The sequence below is a fragment of the Pituophis catenifer genome, unplaced genomic scaffold (genome assembly GCF_029215685.1).
Source record: "Pituophis catenifer annectens isolate HBS135680 unplaced genomic scaffold, rPitCat1.0.hap2 SCAF_4, whole genome shotgun sequence".
In the NCBI taxonomy this organism is placed as follows: domain Eukaryota; kingdom Metazoa; phylum Chordata; class Lepidosauria; order Squamata; family Colubridae; genus Pituophis; species Pituophis catenifer.
The window spans coordinates 57,812,016-57,830,604 of record NW_027256884.1 but is presented as its reverse complement, the minus strand read 5'-3'; positions in this window follow the sequence as shown (position 1 = coordinate 57,830,604).

The window sequence follows — 18,589 nt, the reverse complement described above, 5'->3', positions numbered from 1 at the left end:
CCTCAACCCCTGTGACTACATACATCACTTTCCAACACTGAGGCAAATTTACTCCTTCTAGTAAATGGATTTTGATTATGAGTATAGTTTTTAAAAATAATTGATTATACTTGAAGAATAGTAAGTTTCTAAATTTGAAGATAACAGGTTTATGTTTCCAAAATCAAAAAGCATAAAACTGCTACTTTAATGAAGGAGAGTGGTTCTATAAGTAGAAAATAGAACATTAAACAGTTCAATAATGTGTCCAAATATGCCTTACATCCCTTTAAATGCAACCCTTCTGCAAACTGTTGCATTTGTTGCAAACAGAGGTGCTACAGAAATTTAAGCAATGGGTAAGCTTTGTGGAAAGGAGATATAAACAACAGGTATGTCAGCTATAGACTGACAGAGGTTCAGAATTCATGTCAGTAAGTTTTCAACAATGGTTGGGACAGTTAGGTATAAAACACAGATGCACAAATCTGTACACAGCTGCTGAGAATGCTGAGAGGCGCAATGGTGTCTTACAAACTATGAAGGATTCACTGCTGGAGGATTCTGGTCTGAGCAGGTCATATTGGAGTGAAGCCATGTTGACTGTTAATTATTTAATTAATAGACTGTGGAGCTCATCTATTAATGATACTCCATATGCAGTGCTATATGGGAGAAAGCCATCTCTGGCACATTTAATGGTTTTTGGAAGCAATGCATGGGTGCATATTCCAAAAGCAGTTAGAAGAAAGGGACAACCAAAGGCTAGAAAGCTCAGGTTTATGGGCTATGAGCCAGGCTCAAAAAGCTATCACTTTAGCGATGGGAGCAAAAGAATAGTGATTTCCAGGTCAGCTAGTTTTGCAGAGCAAAATTAGAAAAGAATTGATGCAAATTTTTGGAATGATTCACTTAGTGACAGTGATTCACTTAGTAATGGTAACTCACTTAGTGATGGTGTCAGTATTCAGGGAGGAGAAGCTGAAAAAGATTTGAAGCAAGAGAGGGATGAAACAAAGGAGCAGTCAATGCCATACAGGTCAAAGCGATGGAACAAGTGGATTCCACCTGACAGGTAATCTGCTAGTAAAGTAAAGGTGTGTTATGTATGGTATGAACCAAGAAACTATAAGGAAGTATTGGCATTACCTAGAATTGAACAAATAAAATGGAAAGAAGCCATGGACAAAGAAATGAAATCCATGGGTGAATATAACGTGTTCACATCTATGGCTTTGCCACAGAGTAGCAAAGCTGTAGGATGCAAATGGGTATACAAGAAGAAAGTACTGCCCAATAATGAGGTCCAGTATAAAGCAAGGTTAGTGGCACAAGGTTTTTCACAGATGAAAAATGTGCACTTTGATGAGGTATTTGTGCCAACTGTAAAGAGTGAAAGCATAAGGCTGGCACTAGCATTGGCAACGGCACAGGGCCATAAAATTTGGCATTTTGACATAACCACTGCATTCCTCAGTGCTGAGTTAAAGGAAAAAAATTACATGGTTCAAGCACCAGGGTATGAAAGTAAAAAGCCTAACACAGTGTATAAATTGAACAAGTCCATTTATGTGCTGAAGCAGTCAGTCAGGAATTGGAATATCTGTTTAGATACTTCATTGAAGGGTCTTGGGTTCAAGAGTTGCAAGGCTGATGGTTGCATATACACTGGAAAATTACAAGGCGTGGATTGTAAACTATTAGCATTTGTGGATGATCTTTGTTTCATTGCAAAGGATGTAGCACAGTAAAAGGGTTCTCAGGTGTTTGAAGGGAACTGTGAATGTGGGTCTTCAAATACTGGTATCTGAAGAATATTAAGGTAATTTGATTATGTCTATTCCAGTCATGAAGGGAGGAGTGTCAGAATATTTATTTATTTATTTATTTATTTATTTATTTATTTATTTATTTATTATATTTCTATACCGCCTTTCTCCCATAGGACTCAAGGCGGTGTACAGTCAAGAAAAATATAGATACACAAACATCATAAAATTGCTAATTAAAATTATTACTTAGTTTGGTCAATTAAATAAAACCCAGAATTAGATAACATTTTTAAAAATCATTCACATGTTCATATGTTTAGCCCCGCCTGTTGGAACATCAGGGTCTTGAGGGCACGGCGGAAAGCATGGAGATCAGGGATATTTCGTATCTCAGGGGACAGTTCATTCCAAAGGGTTGGAGCCCTCACAGAGAAGCCCTCCCCCTGGGAGTCATCAGTCGGCATAATTTGACTGACGGTACCCTGAGTAGTCCCTCCCTGTGAGAACGAACTGGTTGGTGGGAGGCTATTGGTGGCAAAAGACGGTCTCGTAAGTACCCAGGTCCTAAGCCATGGAGCACTTTAAAGGTGATAACTAACACCTTGAATCTCACCCGGAAGTCCACCGGGAGCCAGTGCAGCTCGCGTAGGAGAGGTGTTACATGGGCGTAATGAGCTGCGCCCATAATCACCTGCGCAGCTACATTCTGGACCAGTTGGAGCCTCCAGGTGATTTTCAAGGGGAGCCCCATGTAGACAGCATTACAGTAGTCCATATGGGAGGTAACTAGGGCATGAGTGACCATGCGCAAGACGTCCTGATCCAGAAAGGGACGCAACTGGCGGACCAGGCGAACCTGATAAAAGGCACCCCTGGCCACAGCTGTCAAATGTTCTTCTAAAGATAGCCGTGAATCCAGGAGGACACCCAAGTTGCGGGCCCTCTCTGTGGGGAGCAAGATCTCATCCCCAATTGTCAGTGATGGTACCAGCTGACTATACCGGGACGCCGGAAGCCACAGCCACTCGGTCTTGGAGGGGTTGAGTCTGAGCTTGTTTCTCCCCATCCAGATCTGCATGGCCTCCAGGCAACGGGACATCACAGCAAGGGCATCATTGGGGTGGTCTGGGGTGGAGATGTATAGCTGTGTGTCATCAGCATACTGATGAACGCTGACCCCGAAACCACGGATGATCTCACCTAGTGGTTTTACATAAATGTTGAACAGAAGAGGTGAGAGGACTGACCCTTGCGGCACCCCACAAATAAGGTGCCTCAAGGTCGACCTCTGCCCCTCTGCCAACACAAACTGCGAACGGTCAGAGAGGAAGGAGGAGAACCACCGAAGCACGGTGCCCCCTATTCCTAACCCCTCCAGCCGGTGCAGTAAGATACCATAGTCGATGGTATCAAAAGCCGCTGAGAGATCTAATAGGACCAGGATAGAGGAGCAACCTCTGTCCCGAGCCCTCCAGAGATCATCCACCAATGCGACCAATGCCGTTTCCGTGCTGTATCATGACCTGAAGCCCGACTGGAATGGATCCAGATAGACAACTTCATCCAGGTATCGGGATAGTTATCGCGCCACCACACTCTCAACAACCTTCGCAACAAAGCGAAGATTGGAGACTGGACGATAATTTGATAACATAGCCGGGTCCAGGGAAGGCTTCTTGAGGAGGGGCTTCACAACCGCCTCTTTCAAGGAAAGACACCCTCACTCAGAGAAGCATTTATAATCCCCTGGAGCCAGCCTCGTGTAACCTCCCGGGAGGCCAGTACCAACCAGGAGGGACACGGGTCCAATAAACATGTGGCAGCATTAAGCTTGCCCAGAATCCTGTCCACGTCCTCAGGAGCCACAGAGTCAAACTCTTCCCAGATAACGCTCTCAAGACCTGCCCCCGTCTCCTCCCCTGGATCTACCCAATCGGAGTCCAGGCCTTCCCGAATCTGAGTGACTTTATCATACAGGAATTGTACAAAATCCTCAGCTCGACCCTTTAAGGGATCTTCCCATACCCCCACCTGAAGTTGGGAGTGGGTCACCCTAAACAGCGTGGCTGGGCAGTTCTCTGCAGATGCAATAAGAGCGGAGAAGTAGCTAGACTTCGCCGCTCTTATCACCACTAGGTAGGTCTTAATACAAGATCTCACCTGTGTTCGGTCAGATTCAGATCGGCTTGTCCTCCAATCGCCCTCCAGGCGTCTTTTCCGACGCTTCATCTCTCTCAGCTCCTCGGAAAACCAAGGAGCTAGACGAGATCGGCATCAGGTCAGAGGCCGCAAAGGCATGACGCGGTCCAAGGCCCCAGTAGCCGCCCTGTCCCAGGCGACCACCAGGTCCTCAGTCGAGTCGTGAGCCAGAGTCTCAGGAAATGGCCCAAGCTCCATCAGGAACCTTTCTGGGTCCATCAGGCGCCTGGGACTGAACCATTTGGTTGGTTCTGTCTCCCTGCGGTGGGTGGAAGTGACTTGAAAGTCCATGTGAAGGAGAGAATGATCAGACCATGACAAGGGCTTGATGTCTATATCCCCTATTCTTAGATCATTCAGCCACTGATCAGAGACAAAGATCAAGTCCAGAGTGTGATTCCCCAAGTGCGTGGGGCCTTTAACTACCTGGGTCAGGTCCATGGCCATCATGGAAGCCATGAACTCCCGAGCCGTCTCCGACAGCTCACCAGTGGATGGCAGGTTAAAATCCCCCATAACAATAAGTCTGGGGGTTTCCACCGCCACCCCGGCTATAATGTCGAGCAGCTCAGGCAGGACCGCTGTTACATGGCAGGGAGCCAGGTACGCAATCAGTAGGCCCATCTGAATCCCCTGACCCCACTTCACAAGGAGGGACTCACATCCGGCTATCTGAGGAACAGTGGCCTCCCTCGGGCAAAGACTTTCTCTAATGATTGCTGCCACTCCCCCACCCCTTCCCTGAGTCCTTGGCTGATGGAATGCACAGAAACCTGGCGAGCACATTTCCACAAGGGGAACTCCTCCCTCCTGGCCTAACCAGGTCTCCGTAATCCCTGCCAGGTCAGCACCCCCCTCTGAAATAAGATCATGAATGAGGGGGGCTTTATTTACCACTGACCTGGCATTACATAACATCAGCCGTAGACCCAGGGTCTGAGACTCTGAACAACCCAGGAAACGAGCAGTGCTTTGGGGGTTGGAGTGGGCAATCACTCATAAACATTGAGTGCGCACTCCCGAAACATAATATGGCCCCCTGCAGCCGTCATATCTGCCCCTCCCACTTACTATACTAATGCCCATCGCTTCATCCTCCCGTATCCTTGTCAGATTTCTGTCCCCATCCTCTTCACCGTGATCATCAGACCCATTACCCCTTTCAGTGGATTTATGGATCCCCCAGATCCTTTCCCACAATCCCTCCCAGAACTCCTTAAAATAGAACTTAAAGATTTATCTAAAAAAAACCCAAAGCCGTCGGTTTTTTGCAAACCACCTCTCGGGGTTCCAAAACCCGTCCTCAAGGGCGACCCTCGATAACTGAGAGGGCCAGACATGCGAGAGGGGGGAATCTCACAGTGCAAGGAGCTCCGCAGTTGAATACATCAAAGATAGGAGCGAGTTGAAGGAGATGAAGGATCATTTTCTTCTAAGAGTGTTAGAGATGGTTAAGACAGGTAATTTAAAATAAGGGAGGAAATAGATGATAAAAGAAGACCAGTATGTTACAAATGTCAATACATCGGAACATCATCGCCCTCTCACGACGATGGGAAGTCTTGTGGTTGTAGTAAGTCCATCCAAAGGAGGTGGGGGTAGAGGTCTCAAAGGGTCATCCTCTCACGGTGACCAAACCACTTGAAACAAACAAAGAGAAGGTGGTCTATCTCCCCATAATCCAAGACTCTCGATGTCTGTATCTCCTCCAGTCCTGATACCAGCGATGGCTGAGGATTAGATCAAAAAAGTAAGGCAGAGCCACAGGACAAAGTACTTAGGGTTAAATAATCAGGGTAATCTTGGGGAATAGGTGGTAAATAAAGCTGCAGATCGATCTAAGATTGCAAGTTAACGCTGAGTGGTCGTAATAGACCTAGATCTGATAAAGGAGAGAGGGGCAGTTGAGGGGGAGAGTAAGTCATCATCTCCAGTTTGTAATCCTCAGTCCCTATCCATCACCTTGCTCAGGCTACTTAGTTCAATTAGTTTAATTTTTCATGACTGGGAAGACATGGTAACAAGGTCAGCCAATTAATAGACATAGCAACTAAGTCAGCGAATTGGGAGCTGAGACAGACTGGAGCTGGGCGTGTCTTAGTCTGCAGCTTCTGAGTTTGTAAAGAGAAACTGAAACCAGTGTGTGTGAACTTGTCTGCTGATCTGAGCTGAAATGAAACTGTGAATCTGCTGTTGGTATTGTAAACTTACTTCATATATTATTGTGTATATAAAGAAGTTAATGAATCCTGCTGCATCAGTTTATCTGTGTGTGCTTCTGGATTTGTCTTTTGCAACAAACTCCGACAGTTTGCTACAGAGTGATGCAGTGGCCTAGAGGTAGAGCTCTTGCCTCACAATCAGGAGGCTGTGAGTTCGATCCTAGGTAGTGGCAACTATTTCTCTCTCTGGGCATAATGAGTAAATATCAGCTGCGAACTCTGCATTGGTGACAGGAAGGGCATCCAGCCAGTAAACACTCAGCTCCATTCAGTTGCCCTGACTCCACCCCTATGCAAGGGATTACGGGGTCATTAAAAGATTTTTTTTTTTAATTGTAAGTTTGGTACTGATGAGTCAATACAAAATGCTTGCATCTACAGCTGTTTGTTTTTTAACTGCATTGTTTAAATATAATAAATTAATGGATGGATGAGGTTGCAGATCATAACAAAGTCTTCTGCCAAATATTTTATTTATTATTTATTAATTCAATTTCTATGCTGCCCCTCTCCGAAGACTCAGGGTGGCTCACAATGCATTTAAAATCATTATAAAAAACATTTAAAAATTAAAAACATTAAAAACATTAAAACTCATTCACACCATTCATGGCCAGATCTCGCCAGATTACAAGAGCGAGATCAACAGCCCCAGGCCTGCCGGAAAAGCCAGGTCTTCACTGCTTTTTGGAAGGCCAATAGGATGGGGATGGTCCAGACCTCAGGAGGTAACTGGTTCCAGAGAGCTGGGGCAGCCACAGAGAAGGCCCTCCCCCACGGGCCCACCAGCTGGCATTGTTTAGCTGACGGGACCCGGAGGAGACCAACTCTGTGGGATCTTACCGGTTGTTGGGAGTTATGCGGTAGAGGGCGGTCTCGAAGATACCCTGGCCCTGAGCCATGTAGGGCTTTAAAGGTAATAACCACCTTGAACCACCTTGAATTGTGACCGGAGACCAATAGGGAGCCAGTGCAGCTCGCGGAGACTTGGTGTAATGTGGGTATACCTAGGTGTACCCACGACAGCCTGTGGGCTGCGTTCTGAACCAATTGTAGTCTCCTAACACTTTTCAAGGGTAGCCCCATGTAGAGTGCGTTGCAATAATCTAACCATGAGGTGACAAGGGCATGAGTGACCATGAGGAGAGCCTCCCGATCCAAGTAGGGTCGCAATTGGTGCACCAGGCAAACCTGTGCAAAGGTCCCCCTAGCCACAGCTGACAGATGTTGCTCTAATCTTAGCTGTGAGTCTAGGAGGACACCCAAATTGCGAACCCGTTCTGAGGGGGACAATTTCTCCCCACTCCCAGAACCAAGGATGGACAATGAACATAGTCTTTAGGAGACAATACCCACAGCCATTTGGTCTTGTCTAGGTTAAGTCTGAGCTTGTTGACTCCCATCCAGACCCTCACAACCTCCAGGCACCGGCACATCACATCCACCACATCACTGAATTGATGCGGGGTAGAGATATACAGCTGGGTATCATCAGCGTATTGCTGATATCTCACCCCAGATTGTCGGATGATCTCACCCAGCAGTTTCATGTAGATGTTAAATAGGAGGGGAGAGAGGACCGAGCCCTGAGGCACCCCACAAACGAAGGCCTAGCGGTCAACCTCTGTCCTCCTACCAGTACCGACTGTGATTGACCAGAGAGATAGGAGGAGAACCACCGTAACACGGTGCCTCACACTCCTAGCTCCCTTAGTCGTCCTAGAAGGATACCATGGTCAATGGTATCGAAAGCCACTGAGAGGTCAAGTAGCACCAAGATGGAGGAATGACCCCCATCTCGGACTCGCCAGAGATCATCCATCAGCATGTCCAAAGCAGTTTCTGTGCTATAGCAAGGCGTGAAGCCAGACTGAAAAGGGTCTAGATAATCCATTTCCTCCAATGACCACAGGAGCTGAAGTGCCACCACTTTCTCTACAACCTTTCCCACAAAGGGTAGGTTGGAGACTGGGTGAAAGTTCTTTAATTCTGCTGGATCCAGGGAAGGCCTCATGAGGAGGGGCCTTACAACCGCCTCCTTTATTGGTTGCAGGAAGGCCCCTTCCCTCAAGGACACATTAACTAAAGTCTGGAGCAGCCTCGTGTCACCTCCCTGCTGGCCAAAACCAGCCAGGAGGGGCATGGGTCCAACAAACAAGTGGAGGAACTCATCGCTCCTACAGCCTTGTCCACTTCCTCAGGAGTCACAGGCTTAAACTCATCCCACACAATAGGACTAAGACCTGCCCCCATCATCTCAGTTGGAATTGCCCAATCAGAGTCCAGGTCCATCCGAATCTGAGTGACTTTATCCAACACAAACTGCACAAACTCCTCAGCTCTACCCTGCAAGGGCTCCTCCATTCCCCCTAATTAAAGAGGGAGCAAGTCACCTTGAATAGGGTGGCTGGGCACAAATCCCCGGATGCAATAAGTGTGGAAAAATGCAAACATTTTGCCGCCCGTATTGCCACTAAATAAGTCCTAATAAAGGCTCTTAAGAGTGTTCAGATTCTGAGTTACTGGTCCTCCAGCGTTGCTCTAGACGTCTCTTCTGGCGCTTCATCTCCTGGAGCTCCTCGGTAAACCAGGGAGCTTTCCTGGATCCACCGCCATGGAGAGGTCGCAAAGGCGCAATCCGGTCCAGTGCCCCAGATGCCGCCCTATTCCAGGCAGCCGTCAGGGACTCAGCTGGACTGTGGACAAGGGAGTCAGGTATCTCCCCAAGCTCCTTCTGGAACCCTTCAGGGTCCATTAGTAGCCTGGGGCGGAACCACTTAATCGGTTCCACCTCCCTGCGATGAGGAGTAGCATCCTGAAGTCTAACCTCAGCAGGAAATAATCTGATCACGACAAGGGAGAAGCATCAATACCCCTTAATTCCAGATCATATCTCCACTGCCCCGAGAGACACACCAGGTCAAGTGTGTGTCCCCCACTATGAGTCGGACCCTGAACTATATGGTCAGGTCCATGGTTGTCATGGAAGCCATGAACTCCTGAGCCACATCTGAGGATTCGCCAAGTGATGGCAAATTGAAGTACCCCAGTACCATAAGCCTGGGGAACTCCACCTCCAGCCCAGCTACCACCTCTAGCAGCATAGGCAGGGCTGTTGTAATGCAGCTGGGAGACAGGTACATCAGCAGCAAGCCCAACTGAACCTCTGAGTCCAACCTCAAAAGGAGAGACTCACACCCAACAATCTCAGGGGCAGGGATCCTGTGAGGGCAAAGACTCTTCCGGACAATGGCTGCCACTCCTCCACCCCTTCCCTGGAATCACAGCTGATGCAATATCTGGAACCTGTCTGGGCACATCTCTGAGAGGGGCACACACCCCCTCCTGGCCCAGCCAGGTCTCAGTTAAGCATGCCAGGTCATCCCCCTCCTCCAGGATTAAGTCCCGAACGAGGGGGGGGGCTTGTTAACAACAGACCTGGCATTAAACAGCAGCAGCCTGAAGCTGACACTGATGTCATGACTCGGTGACATCCAGAGTCACCAGATATACGAGGCAAGCCCAGTGAACCAGGACCAGAGGAGCCGGAACAAGTAATCGCTTTGAGACAGCGAGTCCTAGTTCCCTGAGAGCGGCCTACCCCTCGGCTCCCACCATATCTACCTCTCCTGGTCATAACCGCAATACTCCAGCTCTCCAACACCCCAGAGATCCCCTCCCCCACCTCAATGCCCCCCTCCTCCCTGGCAGGCAAAGCACCCCACTCATTCCGAGCCAAGGGTCATATCTGAGTCCCCATCTGCTTCTGTTTGCACACTCAGCAGAGGGGGTTCCATTCCTTGCCCCTGGCTCCCTCATTCTCCCCAAATTCAGCCTCTCCAAATCCATTCCTTCCATCCCATCCATCCCAATACCCTCACACATACACACACACCCCCTCTCCAAGATAAAATTAATGTATTAAGCCAAAGTTGTTAAGTGGATTAAAACACATCTAAGACTAAAGTCTAAAAAATGCTCCTTTTTTTTAAATTTGATTTATATGCCGCCCTTCTCCGGAGACTCAGGGCGGCTTACAATGCGCTAAGCAATAGCCTTCATTCTTTTGTATATTTATACAAAGTCAGCTTATTGCCCCCACAACTGGGTCTTCAATTTACCTACCTTAGAAAGGATGGAAGGCTGAGTCAACCTTGAGTCTTGGCGAGATTCGAACCTGCAGTAATTGCAGGCAGCTGGTCTTAATAACCAGCTTAATTACAGGGTGCCTTAGACCACTGTACTACCAAGGCTTCTGAGATCCATGGGTCTCCAGCTCCTGGATGGGAGAAGAAGTCCTTTGGTATCCTGGGAGCAGAACTAGATCTCCCCCAGGCATCCTTCCTTCTGTGATCCATGGATCTCCAGCTCCCTTTGCCAGTAAGAGCACAGCATGCCTGGATGTGCCACTGGTAATCTTTAATAGATGTTAGTTTCAGGAACTGAGAAATTTCAGCTACCGTCATGCAGTTTTTAACATCCTGTTTGTTAGCAAAGATGAGCAAGCCTGCTTTTCTCAAGTCCTCATGTGCTAACATTTTATACAATTCTTCTTTAGTTACGGAAATTCTTTCTCTGTCTGTGCTATCCACAACAACTATCACAAACTCAGTATTTGTATAATATGTGTTCCATGATGATCAAAGAGATTCTTGGCCTCCAATATCCCACTTAAGAAAACATGTATTATTAAGGTTAGAAACCAAGAGTCTCAGATCCAAGATTTATAATCTTTTTGGCTTCGGAGGGCTCAAGGCTCTTTCCCTCCTTTCGATGGCCGATGAATACACAGTCTCTGATGTGAAAAAGATGAAAAAGTATCTCCAGGGATGCAAACAGAGTTACCTTGACGTAGCTAGTGTTTGTCGTGATATTAACTGCTATTCTGGAGATTAACAGCTAATCAAATAGATCATAGTTAATAGAGAGGAATTTGTGGATGCTCCAACACTGGAGATTTTTAAGAAGAAATTGGACAACCATTTGTCTGAAATGGTATAGGGTTTTTTTCTTGAGCAAGGGATTGAACTAGAAGCCCTCCAAGGTCTCTTCCAATTCTGTTATTCTGTTAGTGAACAGTTATGTCCTTAGAGCAATGGACACATCTGGACTTGTAAGAATAAGTTGTGAGCATGCTTACTAAATGGTATCGATGGGGAGGGATCTTACGCATTCATAGATTTTCCATCATCAGATAATTACCCATCATAAAACATGGATTTGTCAGAAAGCTGCAGCCACTCACTTCTCCTTAAAGCATCTCCCAGATGTTTTCTACCACTCCAGCTAGCCTTTGGCAAGGGAAGCACAGAACCAAAGAAAAACTGGGTTTCAGATATTCTCATCCTGTTAGTTTGTAAAAATTATTGTGGGATTACTCAGGGAATCTGAGGCAATTAAATTAGGTGTCAACTGTCCAACTAGCAGACCCAAAAGAAGTAAAGACTCTCAGGATCATGAATTCTCAAAAGTAAAACTTTATTGGATACACCATTTCAGCACTGAAGAATCAAAATCAGTTCTGGTTTTCCTGCGCAAAGTCTTGCTTAGTTAAACAATAACTTCCCTTTCTCCCCACCCCTGGGTGTTCACATTGTCCAATTATGAGACATCCTTTTGTTAAAGGAATAATCCACCTCCTTCTCAGGTACCTGCAGTAGTGACCTTGATGGTTTCCAAGCTCTCATGATTCATGTGCAAAATCTCAACATTCCATTCCACACTCCCACCCCCCACCCCCCAGTTCAATGGCAATTTGAATAGTGATATGATTCAAAAAGAGCAACACGGTTCAATCTTGACATGCCGATGCCCTGGAGGAAAGGGAAACGTCAAAAAATATTAAACACAGTTTAGCATCATTACCTAAGTTTCCTTAGCCTTCAACAATTTCCTTGACTATTGAGGTTATTTTGCATGCAACCTTACCAACTTTTCTGCACTAACATTGTGAGTCCCCACTCACTCAGCTTCAGCTGAGGGATATCCTTTCACTGCACTAAATGTTGTAATCTCCCTTTAAAATACCTCTAGTATTTTAGAGATAGTCTAATATCTTTTTGATTTCATTGTGTTCCTCACCCCCACTACAATGGGAGGTGGAGGTCCCCTTTGACTTGCCTTAACTTAGGGCCATGGAAGGATTTTAATAAGTTGCAGTGGAACAACTGGTGGACCTGCCTGAGCACCTCCGGTAACCACAATTGCACTAAAACTGGGTTTATAATATGAGCAATGGGGAAGGGTCTATGTACTTTCTTACATGGTTGCTTCAGCTTCAAGTATTTAGTAGATAGGTATACTTTATCCCCAGTTCTGAACTCCTTCTGGGAGGCTCTTTTCCGATCTGCCACAAAAGTTTCTTTTGTGATTCCCTGGCTTTATTCAGTACTTTTTGCACATTCCCCAAGGTGGATTTTAGAGTGTCCCTCCATTCAGCTGGGGGGGGGGGGGGCTCCTTCAGAAATTCTGGCATTCTGGCTTTCAAATAAACTAAAACACAGTTAAGTCTTCTGTGTTTACAAATTTTACACTGAAAGTGCCACAAGTTTGGAAAAGGTTCCATGGTGGCTTCTAGGATGTCTTCACCAAATCATAGACATAATCATAGACTGGGAGTTCCCCATTACAAAGCAAGGGCATCCAACAGTAAATGAGCAGGGCAGGGCCCCATTGCGAACTGGTAGCAAAGGTAAGTAGAACCCACCCCTGGTTCTGGCTATGACAGCTTCCTCTACCTCTGCCAAAGGCAGATCCTAATCCACGTATGAATTAAACTGCCCAACCATTTTGCCTCCGGGGAGAGACAACTACTACTGCAACTTCATCATCATCAACATCCTCAGAAAGGAGTGACCTTTCCTTTTTTTTTTATCAAGTTTTATTGATTTTTTTCCCCCCACATTCACCTGCATATTTTATCAACAGAATATTGGCCATATCATAACTTATACAATTTATCTTATTCAAATACATTTTACTCAGTTATAGTTTTTGCCGAAATCTTCTTTTTCCATTTTTTGATCATATCTTAAAATTTCTATGCTTATTTGTATAAACAACATCTTTATTCACCCTCAAATTCTAACTTCTCTGTTTTTAGTCATATTTATTCTCTTTTATTTTTTAATAAACCGAGAGCCCAGGGGAGGGGCAGGGGGGTGGCGGTTATTATTAAAGAAGGTCTTGGTTCGAGGGAGACAACTGTGCCTCAGATTGTCGGATGTGAGTCCCTCTTCGTGAGATGGGGTCATGGGGTTCAGATGGGCTTGCTGCTTGCGTACCTGGCTCCCTGCCGCGTGGCAGCAGCCCTGCCTGAGCTACTCGACGTGATAGCCGCGGTGGCAGTTGATACAACCAGGTTTATGGTCATGGGTGATTTCAACTTGCCATCCGTTGGTGAAACGTCTGGGATGGCTCGGGAGTTCATGGCTTCCATGACGGCCATGGACCTGACCCAGTTAGTTCATGGCCCCACTCACGGGGGGGGACACACTCTAGACTTGATTTTTGTCTCTGGCCAGTGGTTGAGTGATCTTGTTATAGGGGATATAGATATGGAACCCTTGTCATGGTCAGATCACTCACTCCTTCGTCTGGACCTTCGTACCGCTACACACCGCCGCAGGGAGGCGGACCCAATTAGATGGGTCCGCCCCAGGCGCCTGATGGATCCTGATAGGTTCCAGACGGAGCTTGGGCCAATTCCTGATGATCTGGCACACAACTCGGCCGAGGACCTAGTAGCTGCCTGGGACTGGGCGGCTGGTGGGGCCTTGGATCGAGTCGTGCCTTTGCGGCCTCTGACCCGGTGTCGATCCCTCGCGGCTCCTTGGTTCACCGAGGAGCTGAGGGAGATGAAACGCCAGAAAAGACGCCTAGAGAGCGGTTGGAGGGCCAGTCGTGCTGAATCTGACCGAACACTGGTAAGGTCGCATATTAAGACCTACCTAGTGGCGATAAAGACGGCAAAGTTCAATTACTTTTCCGCCTCTATTGCGTCATCAGGGAATCGTCCGGCTGCCCTGTTCAGGGTAACCCGCTCCCTGCTCCACCTGGGAGCGCGGGAGGATCCCTTGGAAGGCAGGGCGGAGGATTTTGGACAATACCTGCATGACAAAATCGCTCAGATCCGGGGGGACTTGGACTCTGACTGGGTAGATCAGGGCAGGGTGACGAGGAATAGTCTTGAGAATGTTATCTGGGAGGAGTTTGATGCTGTGACTCCCGATGATGTGGACAGGATTTTGGGGAGACTTAGTGCGGCCACATGTTTACTGGACCCGTGTCCCTCCTGGTTGGTACTGGCCTCCCGGGAGGTTACACGAGGCTGGCTCCAGGGTGTTATCAACGCTTCGTTGAGTGAGGGTTACTTCCTTGAAGGAGGCGGTGGTGAGGCCTCTCCTCAAGAAGCCGTCCCTGGATCCGGCAATATTGGCCAACTACCGTCCTGTCTCCAACCTTCGCTTCCTGGCGAAGGTTGTTGAGAGTGTGGTCGCGCGACAGTTCCCGCAATTCCTGGAGGAAACATCCTATCTGGATCCGTTCCAGTCTGGTTTCAGGCCTGGGCACAGCACGGAAACGGCATTGGTCGCGTTGGTTGATGATCTCTGGAGGGCTCGGGACAGGGGTTGCTCCTCTGTTCTGGTCCTGTTAGACCTCTCAGCGGCTTTTGATACCATCGACCATGGTATCATGCTGCACCGGTTGGAAGAGTTGGGGATGGGGGGCACTGTGTTACAGTGGTTCTCCTCCTTTCTCTCCGATCGGTCACAGTTCATGTTGGCAGGGGGGCAGAGGTCGACCTCGAGGCCTCTTATATGTGGAGTGCCTCAGGGGTCGGTCCTCTCGCCCCTCCTGTTCAACATTTATGTGAAGCCGCTGGGCGAGATCATCCGTGGCTTTGGGGTGAGATACCATCAGTACGCTGATGATACTCAGCTGTACATCTCCACCCCAGGCCACCCCAACGATGCCCTTGAAGTGATGTCCCAGTGCCTGGAGGCTGTATGGATCTGGATGGGGAGGAACAGGCTCAAGCTCAACCCTTCCAAGACTGAGTGGCTGTGGTTCCCGGCATCCCGATATGGTCAGTTGACTCCATCACTGACTATTGGGGGCGAGTCTTTGGCCCCCACAGAGAGGGCTCACAATCTGGGAGTCCTCCTGGATACGCAGTTGTCCTTGGAGGAACATCTGATGGCTGTAACCAGGGGGACCTTTTATCAGGTTCGCCTGATCCGCCAGTTGCGGCCCTTTCTTGATCGGGATTCCTTGTGCACAGTCACTCATGCCCTCGTAACCTCTCGCCTTGATTACTGCAATGCTCTCTACATGGGGCTCCCCTTGAGGAGAACCCGGAGGCTCCAACTGGTCCAGAACGCAGCAGCGCGGGTAGTGATGGGAGCAGCGTGGCTATCCCGTGTAACACCGCTCCTGCGTGAACTGCACTGGCTCCCGGTGGTCTTCCGGGTGCGCTTCAAGGAGCTGGTTATCACCTTTAAAACGCTCCATGGCATAGGGCCTAGCTATCTTCGAGACCGCCTACTGCCACCGACGACCTCCCACCGACCCGTGCGCTCCCACAGAGAGGGCCTCCTCGGGGTGCCATCAGCCAAACAATGCAGGCTGGTGACCCCCAGGGGGAGGGCCTTCTCTGTGGGGGCATCTACCCTCTGGAATCAGTTGCCCCCTGAGATAAGGAGAATCCATGACCTCAGTGCCTTCCGCCGTGCCCTTAAAACTTTCTTTTTTCAACAAGCCGGGCTGGCTTAATTTCTTTTTAAGGGTTTTTTAATTGTTCTGTTTTGCTTATCATTTTAATTAATGGGGCCAAATCTATATATATTTTTAAATGTGTTTTAATATTTGTATTTGATGTTTTTATCTGGCTGTTCACCGCCCTGAGTCCTCAGGGAGAAGGGCAGTATACAAATTCAAAAATAAAATAAATAAATAAAATAAATAATAATTCATTCTTTATCTTAGTGCATTTACTCATGTTCGGGGTTGCCTTTCTTCCATTTCATCTTTTTTATTGTACAGCAATCTTTCTTCTCAATCTCTTCCATCTCCCTCCCTTCTTTCCTTCCTACTTTTTTCTTCCTTCCTCTCCTACTCCTTCTCTACTTCCCCTTCCTTTCCCCCCCTCTCCTCTTCTCTTTCTCCCTATCTAGCCCTCTCTCCTACTCTTATTTTCCCTCCCTTCCTTCCTCCCCTCTTTCTTTTTTTCCCATTTCTCTCTCTCCTTCTCCCTCCCTTCCATCCCTCTACTCCTTTTTCATGGGAGTGACCCTTCTTGAGTGGCCAAAAGGATCCCACTTGCCCCTGATAGTGCCAGGCCCAAGCTCTCAACATCTTATGCCTGGCAGAGGTCCCCAAGGAGGGAGCTTCCTCTTACCTCTGGTCCAAAATGGAGCAGCTGATTAGCAGCAGTCCAAAAGCAGAGATGGTCAGGGGCTCCTTCAGGACGTGAGGCCCCTTTCAGCGTGTTCTTCCCAGCCAATGCACCATCAGGGGAAAAACCTGATTATGAGCATAGCTACACTTAATAATAATTGAACAGACAGAACACCACAAAATATCTCACTTTAGAATTCAGAGGTTTATTAGAATTTGAAGCATAACAAACATAAAGCACTTACATTAATCACATTGCAATGAGGGTCAATCAGACAAGCAGTCAAAAGGGACAGCTTAAGGCTGATTGGCAACCTTCCCTTTGTCTTTTATACCTTAAAACCACAAACCATGTGACTTTTGAGATCTGTCCATACTGTCCTAGCAACAGGAGCAGTTTTCCAGTCCTTTAACCTCAATGTTACAACATGGTTATTTCTACATGTACTTTAAACATATACTTCAGGGGTGAAATCTAAAAATTTTTGCTACCGGTTCTGTGGGCGGGGCTTAATTAGTGGGCGGGGCTTGGTGATAAGGTGACTGGGAGGGCATGGCTTGTTGGTCAGGTGGGCATGGCCAAGTCATTGTCACTTCTTTGCCCTTTTTTAACCTACAAAACACAACACAACACAACTGGCTCACCCACAATATAAAAGTAGCTGTGTTAGACCCAAAATGGCCCCTGCAACAAGCAGGAACCTCACACAGCCACAAAAAGCCCAAAAAAACAACTTTCACATTTTACACACACACAATACAACACAACACAACTGGCTCACCCACAGTGTAAAAGCAGCTTTGCTAGACCCAAAATGGCCCTTGCAACAAGCAGGAATGGCCCCTGCACAATCCGGATAGTGTTTTGAACATCAATACTGTGGGTGGGAGGGGCAGATACAGCAGGAGCAGGGGGCCATATCATGTTAGGGGAGCACGCGTTGGCTGTCTACAAATGGTGGCGCGCTCCGGCCCCCAAGGCTCCACTCATTCCCCAGGTTGCACAGACCCTCAGGGCCCGGGCCTTTGGCTGATGTTGTGCAATGCCAGGTCTGTAGTAAATAAAGCCCCCTTCATTTGTGATCTTGTTCAGGAGGGGGGAACGGACCTGGCAGGTATTACAGAGACCTGGTTGGGCCAGGAGGGGGGGGTTCCTCTCGTTGAAATGTTCCCACCAGGTTTCCATGCATTTCATCAGCCAAGGTCACAGGGGAGGGGTATAGCGGTTATTATTAAAGAAGGTCTTAGACCGAGGGAGGCCACTGTTCCTCAGACGACCAGCTGTGAGTCCCTCCTTGTGAAGTGGGGTCATGGGGTACAGATGAGTTTGCTGATCACGTCCCTGGCTCCCTGCCACATGGCAGCAGCCCTGCCCGAGCTACTCAATGTCATCACCATGGTGGCGGTTGACACCCCTAGATTTATGGTCATGGGGGATTTCAACCTGCTGTCCGTGGGTGAGACATCTGAGGTGGCTCGGGAGTTCATGGCTTCCATGACAGCTATGGACCTGACCCAGTTAATTCATGGCCCTACCCACACAGGGGGAAATAGGCTGGACCTGGTTTTTGTCTCTGGACAGTGGTTGAGTGATCTTGAGATAGGGGATATAGTCACTGAGCCCTTGTCATGGTCGGATCACTCTCTCCTTCGCCTTGACCTTCGAACCGCTGCACCCCGCTGCAGGGAGGCGGAGGTGGTAAGATGGTTCCACCCCCGCCGCCTGATGGAGCCTGACAGGTTCCAGATGGAGCTTGGGCCATTCCCTGAGGCTCTGGCACATGACTCGACTGGAGATCTAGTGGCCGCCTAGGATAGGGCAGCCACTGGAGCTCTGGATTGGGTCGTGCCTTTGCGGCCTCTGACCTGGCGGCGATCTCATCTGGCTCCTCGGTTTACTGAGGAGCTAAGGGAGATGAAGCGCCGGAAAAGATGCCTAGAGAGCAGTTGGAGGGCCAGCCTTTCTGAATCCAACTGGACACTGGTAAGATCTCATATTAAGAATTACCTAGTGGCGAT